This window comes from Mus caroli, chromosome 4 (assembly GCF_900094665.2).
Source record: "Mus caroli chromosome 4, CAROLI_EIJ_v1.1, whole genome shotgun sequence".
Lineage (NCBI taxonomy): Eukaryota > Metazoa > Chordata > Mammalia > Rodentia > Muridae > Mus > Mus caroli.
This window is the reverse complement of record NC_034573.1, coordinates 69,884,752-69,902,219: the sequence shown is the minus strand read 5'-3', so window position 1 is coordinate 69,902,219 and position 17,468 is coordinate 69,884,752. Positions and strand designations below refer to the sequence as shown.

General features: G+C 38.9%; 1 protein-coding gene and 1 pseudogene across 40 annotated transcripts in view; one reads left to right on the top strand and one right to left on the bottom strand.

The window, feature by feature from the left end:
• The window catches only part of Ptprd (protein tyrosine phosphatase receptor type D), a 2,211,569-nt gene that overhangs the window by 1,313,580 nt on the left and 880,521 nt on the right, over positions 1-17,468 (top strand). The window lies entirely within an intron of this gene.
• LOC110293345 overlaps positions 8,644-17,468 on the bottom strand; it is a 21,134-nt pseudogene continuing 12,309 nt past the window's right edge.

Below are 17,468 nucleotides of genomic sequence, written 5' to 3'. Positions count from 1 at the left end.
AAATAAGTTTTCTAGTCTTTTATGAGAAAATACCAGATGTATAAAATACCTATTAATCAACTCTCTTACTTTTGCAAATACAAGATTCAGTACTGATGGCTATTAATGAATAAATTCTGCAATGGAAAGGAGAACTGCAGAAACACATCACAGAATCAGTTAAGCCATCACCCACAGCCTGCTTTTGCACTGTTTCTGCCTCAGTTCGGGACAAGAGGAACACTCTTATGAACCCACGGAGGAAACACTAATGTCCACTGCCCATCAGGTCTGTGTCCTAAAATAAGAGTAGATGAATTGAATGGCTTTCCATGGATACTTCCCTTCATAATTATACTGCCAGCCTCCTGTACTATTAAATGAAGATCTGATGCTCACCAGATCCAAGAACCATACCACAACCAGTCTTCCCTTTCCAATATAAACATAACACTGGGATCACAACACAATTCAATGTAGAGTGCTTGCCTAACAAGTGAAGGATCATGAGTAAATTCCCTGCCTTCACAAAAAATAATGAAATAATGAGAAATCCCCTCTCTGTGATATATATATATATATATATATATATATATATATATATATGCAAATAAATAGACAAGATTATTATGAACAAGTATAGAACCCATAGGAAGGAAGAGTATAATAGAGAAGTATTGAAATTACAAAGTGTTCCTAGAAGTGGGAGTAGGTTGCTTTAAAATACATGCTTTTCATTTTCTTTTTGAATCATGATTCACTCTCTTCAGCAAACAGTGCCTCTAGAGGCAGGAGTACACACCTCCCTCTGATAGGCTGCTTCCAGATGTCATGTTCAGTGCTTTGATGACACAGTCTAATTTTTTCTTCCCAGTGTTCTTGATTATCTTGCTGGCTTCTTTTGCCTCTTTTTTTTTTTTTTTTAATGCTAAAAGTCAGGGTAAGATTTTTTTCTACATACCTAATTTGCATAGGTAACATTTATCTAAAATAAATCTTACAATGTCATGCCAAAGTAATATTTCTCCCTGAATTGCCTGGCTTTCATTCCAGTGTCTGACTTAAATTCTCAGCATGTACAGCAAACATCAGGTACCGCGTGACATGCGGCGATTTTTCATGCTCCGCAACTCATTTAACATACACAGCCCCTTCAAGGATATAAGTTTGGAGGTCCCTTTCCTCTTCCCCATTGCTTTCTCTAAGTCTGTCTTCTCTACTGCATCATCATCTCTCATCCACTACCCTTGCTTATAAAATCGTGGTCATAGGTTTTTTGTTTTGTTTTTGTTTTGTTTTTTTTTTGTTTGTTTTTGTTTTTGTTTTTGTTTTTTAATTTAAGACCCAGATGTGCTTTTTAATATATAAGTCTCCAAAGCTCACTTTTCTGCTCTGCCTTTTTCTGAATTTCCTGTTGCAAGATACTTGTTGAAAAGTTTGTCCACTGGGAACAGGAGAAGCCCCAGTAGCGCAAGCATTCAACTCACTCAAGCACTAACGAAGGGTATGTTTTCCTATGCAATCGAGGCCTTGTGTGCTATTGCTGTGCTCTTCCTTTATTAAAGCTTGTAAGAGTTCCCTGTCTCAAGATAGAATGACACTTAACATATGATCTCTGTTCTCTATTTAAACTTCCAGTTCTCTAACACAAACAGATAGACCTATTGAGGGAGGGACTATTTGTAACAAGAAGGAGGCCTCTCCAGAAAATGTCCTACTGTGACCTGTTCACTCACCTTCCTCAGAAGCTACTAGCCCTGTGGAATGTGCTTTCATGTAGCACATGTATGTTTCTGCTATGCCTTCTTTAACAGACTCTGGATGTCCCCACTTAGTCCCTATATGATAATACAATTGCAAATCTAGGAGCCAAGAATTGAAGTTGTTCTGCCCAAACTGGCAGCCATTAGTTTAAGAAGTTTTCTCTAACCATTTCCTGCTTGCTCCTCACGTGTCCTTCAAAAAGAAACAAATACTTTAAGGGCATTAGACATTCAGGCAGGTTAAAAGTTGCATGAATGAATAACTTAGACAACATCAAAATAATCTGTAAAAGAGAGAATATTTCAAACTATGTCTTTTTTTTTTCTAAGAGCCATCACAATGGATTTTTAGCATGCCTGCTCATCTATTGAGAATCATGATTAAAAAAAACAAAGTTCATGATTCCTTTAAATGAGCCTTTTGGAAATGTTAAATATCAATCCCCAATTCTTTCAGAGAAATGCTTTTACACACAAAGTACCTGAAATATTACATGTATGTTTACAGACTCTTACTATACTCTTTCTTCTGCGTGTTTGTGTACACATGTGCACTAATGTAAGCAGTTTTAAGGACAACTTGGTATCATTTCTCAGAAACATTATAGGTTTCTCTGTGTGTGTGTGTGTGTGTGTGTGTGTGTGTGTGTGTGTGTGTGTGTGTGTGTGTGTATTTGTGTGATAAGGTTTCATTTAGGCCTGGAACTCACTAATTAGACTAGGCTGCATGCCCAGTGAGCTCCAGGGATCTGCCAGTCTCTGCTTCATCGGTGCTGAGATTACAGGTGTGCACACCATGTGCAGCTGTTTTACATGGATTAGGGGGAACAAGCGTAGGTCCCCTGCAAGCATGGCAACAGACTTCTTTCTCCAGCTCGCATCCCTTCCTTTCTTATGCACACAGAGTGGAAACTTGTAATGGTTTCAAAGTAATACATTTGGCTGTGGTTGCTGTTGTCTAATATAAGCTCTCTACTAAAATAAGCAAGCTTTATTGTTATTCCAGCATTATACAATCTTAGTTAGCTAAGAAACATTTAAAAAAATAAAGGTGAGTTAGACTACCTTCTCAAATTATACTTACTGGCTATAAAAAGTCTAATATTATTACACTGTTCAATATAATTCTGACATCTTAATGCTTCTCAGATATAAGCTATCATCACTAATTCTACAGAGTGACATCATTGTGTCCCGAGGCTTAACAGCTATTGCATAGAGTAGCATCTTCAATTGCTGTTATTTGTCTTTTTTAAAAAATAGAAGCATGCAATGAATTAAATGAAAAGCTAACCAGAACAGCAATACATATTACAAACCATAATAGACAGACCCTAATGTGTATCCTGGGGTTTCACATGATGTCATAATCTACTACTGAAAATTTAATAGTACTGCTGCCTGGAAGCTAGACTATTAGAGTATGTTTAATTTCATGAAGATGTAAATTACATGCTTCAGCCATATATAATATTGGCTATAGTCACTTTCAGTTGTCAGGCATTCTAATGTTTACAGCTGTTTTACTGATCTAGAAGCCTGACATAGTTGTGTAGATCAGCATGGAAATGTGGGGGTGTGACAAAAGGTATGTGTATGCACATTTATTATGTGCTTCTGTGCATGTGTGTGCATGTATGTGTGTGCATGCATGTGTTTGCCTGTGTGTATATGTGCATGCTCTTTCTCCCCCCCCCTCTCTCTCCCTCTCTCTCTCTCTATGTGTGTGTGCTAATATTTGCAACAGTCTTTCTTAGTTTTGGAATATTTTCATTGCCTCTGAAGCAAACATTCAAGTTATTTTGACCTGGGTTAGTTTTCCTGTTTTTCGGAAATCTCTATTTTAAGAATAGGTCTAAATGCTCCTGAAATTATCTTGTTTGTTCCCTTTGATGGTATAGAAGTCTGTTTCAAAGGTTTTTTTTTTTTTTTCCTCAAAACAACTCTTCATGAGATTACTCATGCTTGATGTCACTACTAGTTTGCAAAGGTCATTTTTGCCAGGCACAGATATGTTTAAATATCAAATAAATTCTAAAGTTAAAGCATTCTATTGCTCTTATATTAAAGACCTGACACATTTCATGCCCAATGGTTTGGTTATTGGACCAGCTCTTTCATCCTCAAATCAAGTTTCATGCAAGATTCAAGCCATCATGCTCAGTACTCCCATGGAAAATGGAAGCAGAATTGTTTGCTGTGTGATTACTTGTAGCCCTGTCAAGACACCTTTTCTTCTCCATTCTGCCAGCCATTGTTTTAGTGAAGGGATCAGCAACCCTATAGGTGGAACAACAATATGAACTACCCAGTACCCTCCGGACGGAGCTTGTGTCTCTAGCTGCATATGTATCAGAAGATGGCCTAGTCAGCCATCAGTGGAAAGAGAGGCCCCTTGGATTTGCAAACTTTATATGCCTCAGTACAGGGGAATGCCAGGGCCAAGAAGTGGGGGAGGGGGTAGGGGAGTGGGGGTAGAGGGTATGGGGGATTTTTGGGATAGCATTGGAAATGTAAATGAAGAAAATACCTAATTAAAAAAAAAAGAAAGAAATGAAATATGCTAACAGCAAAGACTCAAGACTACTCGTAGTCACAGAGTGAGTCTCAGAGTAAGGCATAAACAAGGCATTTAGAGCACAACCACTAAAGCTTAGGGATCACTGAGGAATTGGGTACTGGAAGAAATCCAAGAGCCAGAAGGGAGAATGGCTGTGCAGCCCTGACTTCAGGGCATGGCACACCCACTGCCATCATGATTGAACAGTGGCTATGACTACCTGCAATGGGTCTAAACAAGACAGGGCTCATTGATAGTCAAACATAAATTCAGAAAACCATAGTGCCTTTCACCCCTTCTCAACTACTGACTACTGATGGTTTCTGAGGAAAAGCCAGTCCTATCCCTACACACTAAAGCACACGCTGGGCTCTGGTCCATATACTCACAAACAGGTTGTCACACAGATGATCCTGGTAAAACTCAGCGGTTCTCAAAATAAATAGACAAACAAGCAAGAGGCATTCAAAAGAAATGACAAATAGAAACTGCCTTTGGGCTCTGTCCAAATACGTCAGCAATAATGAGAACTGCATTTGAATAAAGCCATCACTGTGATAAAAGCAAATATAATTCCAGTCTTCTTCAGCACCTAAAAACAAATTAGTGCTGTGGTGGCTTAAGCTACAGATGTTCATTGTTTTCTTCTGGATCTATTTGCACACAACATAGCTTAGTCTGTGTTTGGCTTGAGCTTTGTGTGTTGACTTAGTGCCATTGCATTAGTTAATTAAATGTGCTGTCTTCCTTTTGGTCCTACCAAATCTCCTCTGTATCCTGGTTGTGCATGGTAGTGATGAAAATCTTTGTCACAATTTTCCAAAAACATTGTTGTTGTTGTTTTTAAATAATGAGTATCTTTGAGTAGAAAGAAAAGAATAGTAAGTCAGAAATCGTCTTATAACAGTCAGGGAACCATTGAAAACTATATTCTCAGGAATAGTTGATGGTTTGAAATTCCACAACTGGAATAATTCATATCCAGAAACAAAGATTGAAAGGAATAAGAAAATGAAGGGATTTATGATATTTTTCTTAAAAATTGAATTATTTCCTGTCTCTCTATGTCTCTCCCAAGATTTGTCCAACATGGAACATGTGTTGGTATTTGTCTCGAATTACTTGTAATGCTTCCAAATGCTAATCCTGCATGTTGGCCCAACCACCTCCACATCTTTTTCTGTCACTGGGATTCTTCCCTTTCACTGTTGAAAGATATTATATAAGCTGACACAGAACTTATAACAGAAATGGAAAAGGATATTCCATCATTAGCACTATCCTTACATATTAAATTATGTTATTATATGTTATATTATAAATCAAAGAAGTGATTGTTAATGAATCAAAACTCTTTCTTAAGTAGCTAAAACACCAGAAGGAAAAACGAGAATTTATTCACTCAAATCTGTTTATTTCTAAAACCAATATCAAATATTACCCATCAGCATACCTATGTATTTAATTGATAGCAATGATTTTCTATAAAAATTTAAAAGATATAGAAAGCATACTATACATAAAACGAAGTATTTAAAGACTCTTAAGTAAAGTTTCCTGCTGGTAGAATTGTGACCCCTCCCAAATGACACCCTCATCCTCAGCCCCGAAGTCTACAAATGTCAGCTACTTGGGGAAAGGAAGTGAAGCACAGGTACGGATAAACTTAGTTTGAAGACCATGTAATAAGAGAAACATCCTACTTTCCCAAATGGACCCCATTCCAATGTCAGAAATCCACTAAACCCCAAGAAATGCAAAGAGACAAGAGTGTGCTGTGAAGACAGAGGGGAAATTTAAGAGGTGTGGCCACGGGCAGAGAAAGCGAGCATCTCTCACAGCAGGAAGAACAGGGAATCCTTCTGTCTTCAAACCTCTGTTGGAGGTTTGCTGACAACCTTACTTTCGACCTTTGGCCTCTAGAATTGTGAACGGACAAATTTCTGTCGTTTTAAGCTTTCAGATGTATGTCGAATTTTGACATCAGTCCTAAGAAATAAAAATACTTTGATTTTGACAACATAAACTAAACAAAAAATAAAAAATATATTCCAGTAGAAACAAAGCTATATTTTATTCATTCATTCAAATTCACTGTACCTTTATGTTTGGAATATGTTGAGATTTTAAGAATCTTAAAGTGAAAAACAAATAAAAATTATTCAAATTAAAGGATATTGAAGTGTTGAGGTAAAATAATGCACACAATTAAAATTTTAAAATGCAACAACTGTAATTATGCGATTTTAAAAAAATCACTTTTAGTAGGAGTAACTACTATATGTTAATACGTATACAGTAGATAGATATTAGAATTATTTAAGTAAGAGTAACTGCTTTATGTTAATACATATACAGTAGATAGATAGATAGATAGATAGATAGATAGATAGATAGATAGATAGATTGATTGATAGATAGATAGAAAGATAGATAGATAGATAGGTAGATAGAGCAAACATTTCTTCAGTACTTTCAAGATTCAGTGTGAACGTAAAAAGTGGTCAATTAATAAAGACTGTAGGAACTGACCAAGCAGGATATTCCTACTGAGTGGTGATAAAATTCTAATATACTTAAGGCAATTTGTCAGACATGATAATCATTGATTTCCTTTTAAAATGCTATTTATTATCATATTTTATGCATAGTAATGAGTTTTAAATAAATTATTATTCTTGTTTCTGTGGAAAAAAAAAACATGTGACAAAGGCAGCTTAAGGTTTTACTTGGCTCACTCTTAGAAGGCTCAATTAACTGTAGCAAGGAAAGCTAGCCACCAAAGCGCCATTCCTCACTAAACTCCGTGCCTTCCTATCTGTTCACTCTCTATCACCATAGATCTGAGAAAAGGCACAGAGCAGAAGCTGCACTCTTGAGATATTGCTGTCTTGAAATTTTCTCTGCCAAATAGTTAGTATATCACCTTTTATTTCACCTTCTTGCAAGTTCTGGGGGAAATGGGGAATATGCTCCATATTCTATGCAAAAATCCAGCAAGAAAAAAATCTAAACCAATGTCTGGGAGAGTCCTTATTCCAATTTGAAATGTTGTAAGCCTGGCCTCCATTGTGTTGACTGCTCTTGGTTGGCATCCTTTTCTTGCAAGTTCACATAAGAATAACACTTCTTATAAACAGAATTCTGGGGCCTTTCTAGCCCAGAGTTCTAAACCCTTCTATATTCTTCCCATGAACATATATCCTTTTCCCACTCTAACTAATCACTTTCCTCATCAACTATTTTAATAGGTCTATTTTAAATATTATCTTTATTTTGTTATATTTGATATATTTTAATATTTTACTCACTTCCTAAAAGAGAATAGGGACCATAAACTATTTTCCTTCTTCTGGTAGGTTCTAGGAAGGTTATCTCTAGCCAAAACACAAAAGAGTACAAAAAGAACATATTCATATGCGTCCCCTACATGTAACACAGACAAATAAGCCTAGGATGAATCTTCAGGGAATTTTATATTGTGGCAAGGGTTTTAGCTGGCCCTCTAGTAAGGATGTTGTCAGCAGTTCTTTTAAGTTCTGCTGGTTGTGGAGATTAATCTTTCCATAGCAAGGCTCAGAACAACAGATTGCAAAAGGGAACCATGACCCTAGAATCCACTGTGGATAATTATTCTGAAAGTTCCCAACCTCAGATCTAGCCCTGACCTTCCATTTTCCAATTCCTCATCCCCCGTGTATATTTGGACATGTGTCACTAGATCTGTATGTGCTGCTTGTACTTGTTCTTTGCCTCTGTTCCTCCTGTTTGTTTTGTCCTATTCTAAATTTTAAATAGTATTATATTTTATTTTACCATTTTTCCTTCAATGTCTGTTTGTTTCAAAAGAGAAATGGAAAGGATATGGCTCCAGATGGGAGGAAAGGGGAGGAGGAACTGGGAAGAGTTGGTGGAGAGAAAAGCATAGTCATAATATATTGTATGGAAAATACACATTGCTTCTTTTTTTCCAAATGGGCCAGCCCACTGTTTTTTTTTTTTAATACAGTTTAATAGAAATGACAGCAAGGTAAGAAAGGTGATATTGCTGAGGTGTTACTGCTAAGCCCAGCCCTTGGGAGATGAGGGATAACAAATAAAGAACTTTAGGTAAATCTTAGCTACAAAGAGATGTTCCAGTTTGGAAGTCTCTGTATCCATCCCTGTACCCCAATCCAGTGCCTGCCAAGGACAGAAGAGTTTAATAGGTTATGTGGACATAAGGAATTCTGCTGTGACTAGTCATCAGATGGGAGACAGGATTTCACTTTTTACAAATCAAAAGGACATCTTTCAATGTATGTTCTTTACAGTCTAAGAATTACGTTTCACTGAGAGATCTCAGACCAAAACATATTTAAATTTTTGCTAAGATTTTTGTGAATTTTCATGCAGAAATATTCCACCGTGATTTGAGAGTAAGGTTGATGAACTGTCTGGTAACTGGCCTTTGAGTTTTGTGTAAATTTTTACTAGTATGAAATAGTTCCCGATCCTATCCAGCAGGCCATCAAAGCCCCAGTGGTGATAGGCAGAAATGTGTTTGTAGTGAAGCACCTTATAGATAATATCCAATTCCTCAGTGGAGACCTGAACAATCGTATTTAGTACATAGACACAGGAACTATGAACTCTGTTTCCTTCTGCCACATCAACAAGGTCATTTGGCTACAGCATCATTATGTAAACTCATGTCAGCATTATGATTTTTGTATTCAGCCAAAATGTTCTTTGCTGTTCCAAGCATCTAGTTCACTCTGAGGGTATGTGGCTGTGAGATTAATGCCTCCTTTGTCTTTCTTCTTAAAGCCAATGTTGGGAGGTTTGCTGTTCAAGTGAATTCCAAAGCCTTCCAACTCATTTTCAGTTATCTTACTTGCCATGGGTTTTAGGACAGCCAGAATAATCAAGGTCAAATTACATTACAAATTACATGGGTTGCCACTACAATGGCTTGGTGACCTCTGCCCTTTCTATCAATGACATCTTCAATAATACCTGAACAATCCAGGCACCTTTATATCTGATGACATCATACACAGTGGTCAAAGCAGTGAATTCCTAGGCTGCCACGTGAGAATTCACTCCTGCTAGGTTATTTAGCAGAGTTGACTTCCCCACATATGAAAACCCAAAAATCCAATTTGATCAATGCCTGTGGTGTCCCTATCACAACCTTCTCCTGGCCTACCAGTATGGCCACCTTATGGAGTTCTCTTCAACCTTGGCAAGGCAAAACTTAAAGAGCCCAAGATGATGTGTTGTAAACTTGTTCTTCTGAGTCTGTGACATCTCAGCTTCACTTCCAGGGGGCTTCCCTGAGGTCCCGCTGATAGTGGAGAGGTCTCATGACTGATCCCCCTCACATGCTGACCTTGACACAGGCCTTGACATCAGGCTTCCCTGAGGTCCCGCTGATGGTGGAGAGGTCTCATGACTGATCCCCCTCACATGCTGACCTTGACACAGGCCATTGCTACAGTGCCAAATACATATCAATAAAAGCCAAAAGATAATATAAAGCAGTCGTTCTCACCCTATGGGTTGCAATTCTTTTGGAGACAGAAAACCCTTTCATGGTGGTTGTATTTAAGACGATGATGACAACAACAGGTGGACCCATGGAAGATATATAAATAAATAAATGGGATTAAAAATAGGATAGTGTCATAGAAGTATACAAGGAAATAAAGCACAGTAGGCTCTGGCTTGGCTGTTTTGTTGTGCTTCTTTGGCCAGTAATATGCATGTTTCTATTTTTGTTTTCATTTCTGATTTGGCTATTCCTTTAATTTTGCTGTTTTTAAAATTCCCCTTTCCACAAGGCATAGTACTTTAAAGCTTCTTAGTTAATCCATGAGAAAAGCCTAATTTTCTAATATTGAAATGCAAATCATGTCTCTGGTTTAGCATAAATTAGAAAGTCTTTAAATAAACTAAAGAAAAATGAAAATCACCCCCTCCTGTTGTGGAGTGGACAACGTGTACTGTCGTAAATGTTAACCTTTGGCCCGTTGGGGGTATGTGTTCAAATCAGAGGCATTGAGAAGCCTGGCTAGTGGCAGAATGTTTGCATCCCCCCTCTGACCCAATTATAACAGTGTGTGGTCCAACTGACTGACTTACACCCTCCAGAGCTTTGCTCAGAGGCTGAGGGAAGTAGGACATGCATTAGTATTTGCATGCACAGCATTCAACCAGCACCTGCACTCCTGCACAGGTGAGCTGCTCTAGCTCGGGGTCTGCAAGCTCCATCAGGACCAGAGCAGAATGGGTCAAGGCAGCAGTGCAGCAAAGGGGAAAAAACGGGCTTCCCCATTTTGTGTTATGGCCAGTACATTTGAGCTTATAGCATACTATTGTTTTACATGTTGTCTTCCTTCATTTTCTAATACTGTAACAGCATACTACAAATCAGCAGTCTACTCCGATTTGGTTCATACTGATAGAGGCTGGGAAGGTCTGTAGAGAGTTTCAGTTTGTGAATCTTTATGCTGCATCATATCATAAATAAGGAGAGGGGAGGGGAGTAGAGAGGAGAAAAAAATACAGCTAAATCCGCGTATTAATTTATTCATTCCTGGTTTAACATAAATTAACTTATGAAGGAAACATCTTCATTTCTTAATCACTTCTTAAAGGCTTGAACTCCAACACTGCTACAGTGGCAATTACATTTCAGGGTGAGTTTCAGAATGTCAATTCAAAGCAGGGTAAATGTCAGTTCAGTGTTTTTATAAACTGTTAGGATTTGAATAGGAAATGTCCTTTGAAGACACAACTGTTGGACACCTGGTCCCCAGGAGAGGGCACTGTTTTGGAAGAAACTCTGACATAGCTTTAAAAAGTAAGTCTAATAGCTTAAAGAAGTGGGAAGGGAGAGGGGCTAGGAGGTTTTCAGAGGGGAAACCGGGAAAGGAGATAACATTTGAAATGTAAATACAGAAAATATCTAATAAAAAAAGAATAGAAAAGAAAAAATGTAGTTATAAACTGAAACTAAAGAAGAAGGAAGACCAAAGTGTGGTTACTTTGATCCTTCTTAGGAAGGGGAACAAAATACTCATGGAAGGAGTTACAGAGACAAAGTGTGGAGCAGAGACTGAAGGAATGACCATCTAGAGACTTCCCCACCTGAGGATCCATCCCATATACAATCACCAAATCCATACACTATTGTGGTTGCCAAGTGCTTGCTTACAGGAACCTGATAGAGCTCTCTCCAGAGAGGCTCTGCCAGTGTCTGACAAATACAGAAGTAGATGCTCACAGCCATTCATTGGACTGAGCACAGGGTCCCCAATGGGGGAGCTAGAGAAAGGACCCAAGGAGCTGAAGTAGTTTGTAGCCCTGTAAGAGGAACAACAATATAAACTAACCAGTATCCCCAGAGCTTCTAGGGACTAAACCACCAAACAAAGAGTACACATGGTGGGACTCATGGCTCCAGCTGCATATGTAGCAGACGATGGCCTAATTGGTCATCAGTGGGAGGAGAGGACTTTAGTCCTCTGAAGACTCTATGCCCCAGTGTATGGGGATGCCAGGGCCAGGAAGCAGAAGTGGGTGGGTTGGTGAGCAGGGGGAGGGGATAGGGGCGTTTGGGAGGGGAAACCAGGAAAGGGAATAACATTTAAAATGTAAGTAAAGAAAATATTCAATAAAAAAATTTACAATGTTACAAAAAGAGTTTTCTCAATTTTGTTTTCACTTTTGGTCTTTTTTTTTTACTTAATATAATTGAAATATAACTATATGCAAAATTTAAAAAGTAGCAAAAAAAAGTGCTTATAAAGGTGCTGACTGTACCTGGTGTGGTTTCTTCTGGTCTCTGTATCCTGTCTTCCACAAGATAGCAATGATGCACTACCTCAGCCTGGACTCACATGTGAGAGAGTCCAGGAATGTGGACTGAAGTGTCTGCAACTATGAGCCAAAACCAGTCATTTGTCCTTTAACCTCCTGATGCTCATGGTGATGAACACCTGTAGCATATCATGCCCAAATGTTGGAACTGTCGTGTAGAGAAGTTATAAAACAAAACTGTGACACTAAAAATAATTTTTCTTGTATGGCTTTTAGTCCTCATTCAACTAATACTGCATACTGAATATTTAGAGAAATTTTTTAAAATATGTTTTTCATTCTACTTTCACCTCATTCATTAAAACCAAACTTTCCCAAAAGTCTAAAGTACAATTATTTTGTGCCTATGAATGCTGACATTTAAAACAATATTTGATTCTTTCCTTTTAAGACCAGATCACCTTTTTACCATGATAAGGTCTGTGCAAGACAGTGCCGTCACACAAAGCCTCTGTAAAGGGCTGACTAAGGCTGCTTATTTGTGACAGAAACAAGAATGAAGGTGAAATGGAAGTCTAATCAAACATACACAAACAATGCAGAATTGAAAAACTAGAAATTGATTCTAAACAATCAGGCCAATTTATGCAATTCTAGAAAGAGGGATAGGGTAAGGGGGATATGGGTAAAGACACTGAGGCATGCTTGCAGAAACTAAAAGAAACAGAGGATGGTTAACATAATGTTATATGTTATAATGAATAGACTTTTAAAATTTTGCCAAGACATTATGTTTTTAAAACTAACTCAGCCATCAGCATTTAGAATCAGGAGATTTACCATCTTGCTTTCTGATGCTTTGGTAAAGCATACCCACCCATCTTTCTGATTACAGTAGAATTGTTACTCAGTACTGGCCATTTACCCATTCTACTTCTGACTACTTCACTAATGTTCATCTGCATTGTCCCTAAGAACAATTCATTTTGTGATCTGTGGTGGAACTGTGCCTTTTTGCTATGCCCAAAGAAATGTTAGCCTTTTAAGGACCTTAAGAGAGGGCACATTACCAGACCATATTCTTTGGCTTCTTATTATGCGACTGTAGTATACATAGTGCAAAGGATTGTTTTATGTAGTCTCAGAAGCCACAGCATAACTTCTAAAGGACCTTTAGTAGTCAGAGATGACACACTATATGACATTCACTATGACTCTGCTGTAGAAGGAAGTTTTATGACTAGTGTGGCCACAAGATGGATGTTAGCCCAAATCTGTCCTTAACACTGCTTTTTACTTGTTTCTCTAACAATAAAAATAATTGAGCCAGTATGTAAATCACTTTTCACAAGATAACTGCTAGTGTTATGAAATCAATCTTTGATGATGAAAAAAAAATTACCCTGAGACCTGTTCACGCATCTATTCACTAAACAGACTTATACAACACATCAATTCAAAATCTTTTAGGTAAAAAGAAAGAAAGAAATAGAATATTGAGTATAGATTCTCTTCTTAAGAGCTGTCATTAATAAGAGATCAAAATGTGGGGCATAAATACTTATAATCCAAAGCTGAGATTAGATACCATTCTCAACTTTTTTTTAATTTATTTTTTTACACTCCAGATCTTATTTCCCCCATCCACCCTCCAATTGTTCCACATCCCATACCTCCTCCCCACTCCTTACCCCCTACCCCACTTGTACTCTAAACTCCCTGCGACCTCCAGTAACTTTAGGGTTAGGTACATCATCTCTGAATGAATACAGACCCAGCAGTCCTCTGCTATATGTGTGTTAGGGGCCTCATATCAGCTGGTGTATGCTGCCTGTTTGGCGGTCCAGTGTTTGAGAGATCTTGAGGAGTCCAGATTAATTGAAACTGCTTGCCCTCCTACAGCCTTCCCTAATTCAACAACAGGGGTCAGCTGCTTCTGTCCATTGGGTGCAAATATCTGCATCTAACACTTTCAGCTGCTTGTTGGGTCTCTCAGAGGGCAGTCATGAAAGGTCCCCATAGCCTCAGTAAGTATCAGACCTTGGGACCTCCCCTGAGCTAGATCCCACTTTGGGTCTGTCTCTGGACCTTCTTTTCCTCAGGATCCTCTCCATTTCCATCCCTGTAATTCTTTCAGACAGGGACGATTATGGGTCAGAGTTGTGACTATGGAATGTCCCCCCTCCCTCATATGATGCCCTGCCTTCCTGCTGGAGGTGGGCTCTATAAGTTCCCTCTCCCTACTGTCTGGCATTTCATCTAAGGTCCCTCCCTTTGAGTCCTGAGAGTCTCCTAGGTCTCTTGTACATTCTGGAGAACCCACACAACATTCTACCTTCCGAGGTTGCCTGTTTATAATTTGTATGCTGGCCCTCAGGGCTTCAGTCCTTTTCCCTCATCCAATACCAGATCAGGTGCCCCTCTCCCCTGACTCCTTTATCCCCCCATTAACTTTTCCTCCCAGGTCCCTTCCTCTCTCCCCACTTGTGACTGCTTTCTTCTCCCTCCCAAGTGGAACTGAGTAGTCTTCACTTGGGAACTTAAGCTTGTTGATCTTTTTTTGTTCTGTGGACTGTATTTTGGGTATTATGTACTTTGGGGGGGGGTAATATCCACTTATTAGTAAGTATATACCATGCACGACCTTTTGGGTCTAATTTACCTTACTCAGAATATTTTCTAGTTCTATCATTTACCTTCAAACTCAGGGTGTCCTCCTTCTTAATAGCTGAGTACAGAGATTATTGCATTTTGTAAATAAGCCAAATTTCTGTATCCATTCTCCTATCATGGGACATCTGGGTTGTTTTCAGCTTCTGGCTATCACAAACAAGGGCACTATTAACACAGTGGTATATATGCCTATGTCTCAAGATGGGGCATCTTTGGGTGTATACCCAAAGGTGATATTGCTATGTATTCAGGTAGTTCTATTTCCAATTTTCTGAGCACTCTCCAGATTGATTTCTAGAGTTGTTGTACCAGCAATGGAGGAGTGTTCCTCTTTCTCCACATTCTGTCCATCATGTGTTGTCATCTGAGGTTTTGATCTTAGAAATTCTGATTGGTGTAAGGTGGAATCTCAAGGTCATTTTGATTTGCTTTTCTCTGATTAGTAAGAACTTTGAACATTTCTTTTTTTGTTTGTTTTGTTTTGTTTTGTTTTTTGAGACAGGGTTTCTCTGTATAGCCCTGGCTGTCCTGGAACTCACTTTGTAGACCAGGCTGGCCTCGAATTCAGAAATCTGCCTGCCTCTGCCTCCCGAGTGCTGGGATTAAAGGCGTGCGCCACCATGGCCCGGCGAACATTTCTTTAGGTGTTTCTCACCCATTCAAGATTCCTCAGTTGCAGATGATATGATAGTATACATAAGCAACTCCAAAAATTCCAGAGAACTTCTCCAGCTGATAAACAAGTTCAGCAAAGTGGTCAGATATAAAATTAACTCAAATAAATCAGTAGCCTCCCTTTATACAAATGCTAAACAGGCTGAGAAAGAAATTAGGGAAAGAACTCCCTTCATAATAGCCACAAATAATATAAAATACCTTGGGATAACTCTAACAAAACAAGTGAAAAGCCTGTATGACAAGAACTTCAAGTCTCTCAAGAAAGAAATTGAAGAAGATCTCAGAAAATGGAAAGATCTCCCATGGTAATGGATTTGCAGAATTAACATAGTAAAAATGGCCATCCAACCAAAGGCAATCTATAGATTCAATGCAACCCCCATCAAAATTCCAACACAATTCTTCAAAGACATGGAAAGAGCAATTCTCAAATTCATCTGGAAAGGAAAAAAAACAAAACAAAACAATAACAAAAAAGAGAATAGCAAAAACAATTCTTTTTTTATTAGATATTTTCTTTATTTATATTTCAAATGCTATCCTGAAAGATCCCTATGCCCTCCCCCTGCCCTGCTCCAACTACCCACCCACTCCCACTTCTTGGCCCTGGCATTCCCCTGTACTGGGGCATATAAAGTTTGCAAGAACAAGGGGCTTCTCTTCCCAGTGATGGGCAACAAGGCCATCTTCTGCTACATATGCAGCTAGAGACACGAGCTCTGGGGGTACTGGCTAGTTCATATTGTTGTTCCACCTATAGGTTTGCAAACCCCTTCAGCTCCTTGGGTGCTTTCTCTAGCTCCTCCATTGGGGGCCCTGTGTTCCATCCTATAGATGACTGTGAGCATCCACTTCTGTAATTGCCAGGCACCGGCATAGCCTCACTTGAGACAGCTATATCAAGGTCCTTTCATCAAAATCTTGCTGGCATATGCAATAGTGTCTGGGTTTTGTGGCTGATTATGGGATGGATTCCTGGGTGGGGTAGTCTCTGGATGGTCCATCCTTTCATCTTAGCCCCGAACAATGTCTCTGTAACTCCTTCCATGGGTGTTTTGTTCCCTATTCTAAGTAGGAATGAAGTATCCACACTTTGATCTTCATTCTTCTTGATTTTCTTGTCTTTTGCAAATTGTATCTTGAGTATTCTAAGTTAGAAGAATGCAAATTGATCCATTCTTATCTCCTTTCACAAAGCTCAAGTCTAAGTGAATCAAAGAACTCCACATAAAACCAGAGACACTGAAATTAATAGAGAAGGAAGTAGGAAAAAGCCTCAAAGATATGGGCACTGGGGAAATTTTCCTAAATAGAACAGCAATGGCTTGTGCTATAAGATCAAGAATTAACAAATGGTACCTCATGAAATTGCAAACTTTCTGTAAGGCAAAAGACACTATCAATAAGATAAAAAGGCCACCAACAGATTGGGAAAGGATTTTTACCAATCCTAAATCTGATAGGGGACTAATATCCAATATGTACAAAGAGCTTAAGAAGCTGGACTCCAGAAATTCAAATAACCCCATTATTAATGGGGTACAGAGCTAAACAAAGAATTCTCAAGTGAGGAATACCAAAGGGCTGAGAAGCACCTGAGAAAATTGTTGGGAACAAAATAAAGGGGGGGGGGCGCTGGGGAAGAATGGAAGGAAAAATATGCCCACTGCCCCGTCAGAGTTTCCCTATTCTCTGGTCAGTCAGGAGTGGGAGGGCTGCTATCTACCCTATCCACTCATCCCTGGGTGAGCATTCCTCTATCCCACTCTTCAGAGGGTGGTCAAGAGGCAGCCCTGCCTGGGGACCACCCTGGAGCTACTTTGCTAAAGCCACCAGGGTTGTGGGAGAGAGGGAAAAGGGAAGAAGTTCCCAACACTGACCAGAGTGTGCAGCAGGAACTTGAAGGAGCAGAGACTCTATATGGTTTAAGAGCTTTATTATAGAAATGCAGGGGGAAGAGATAAGGTAGGAGAGAGAGAGAGAGAGAGAGAGAGAGAGAGAGAGAGAGA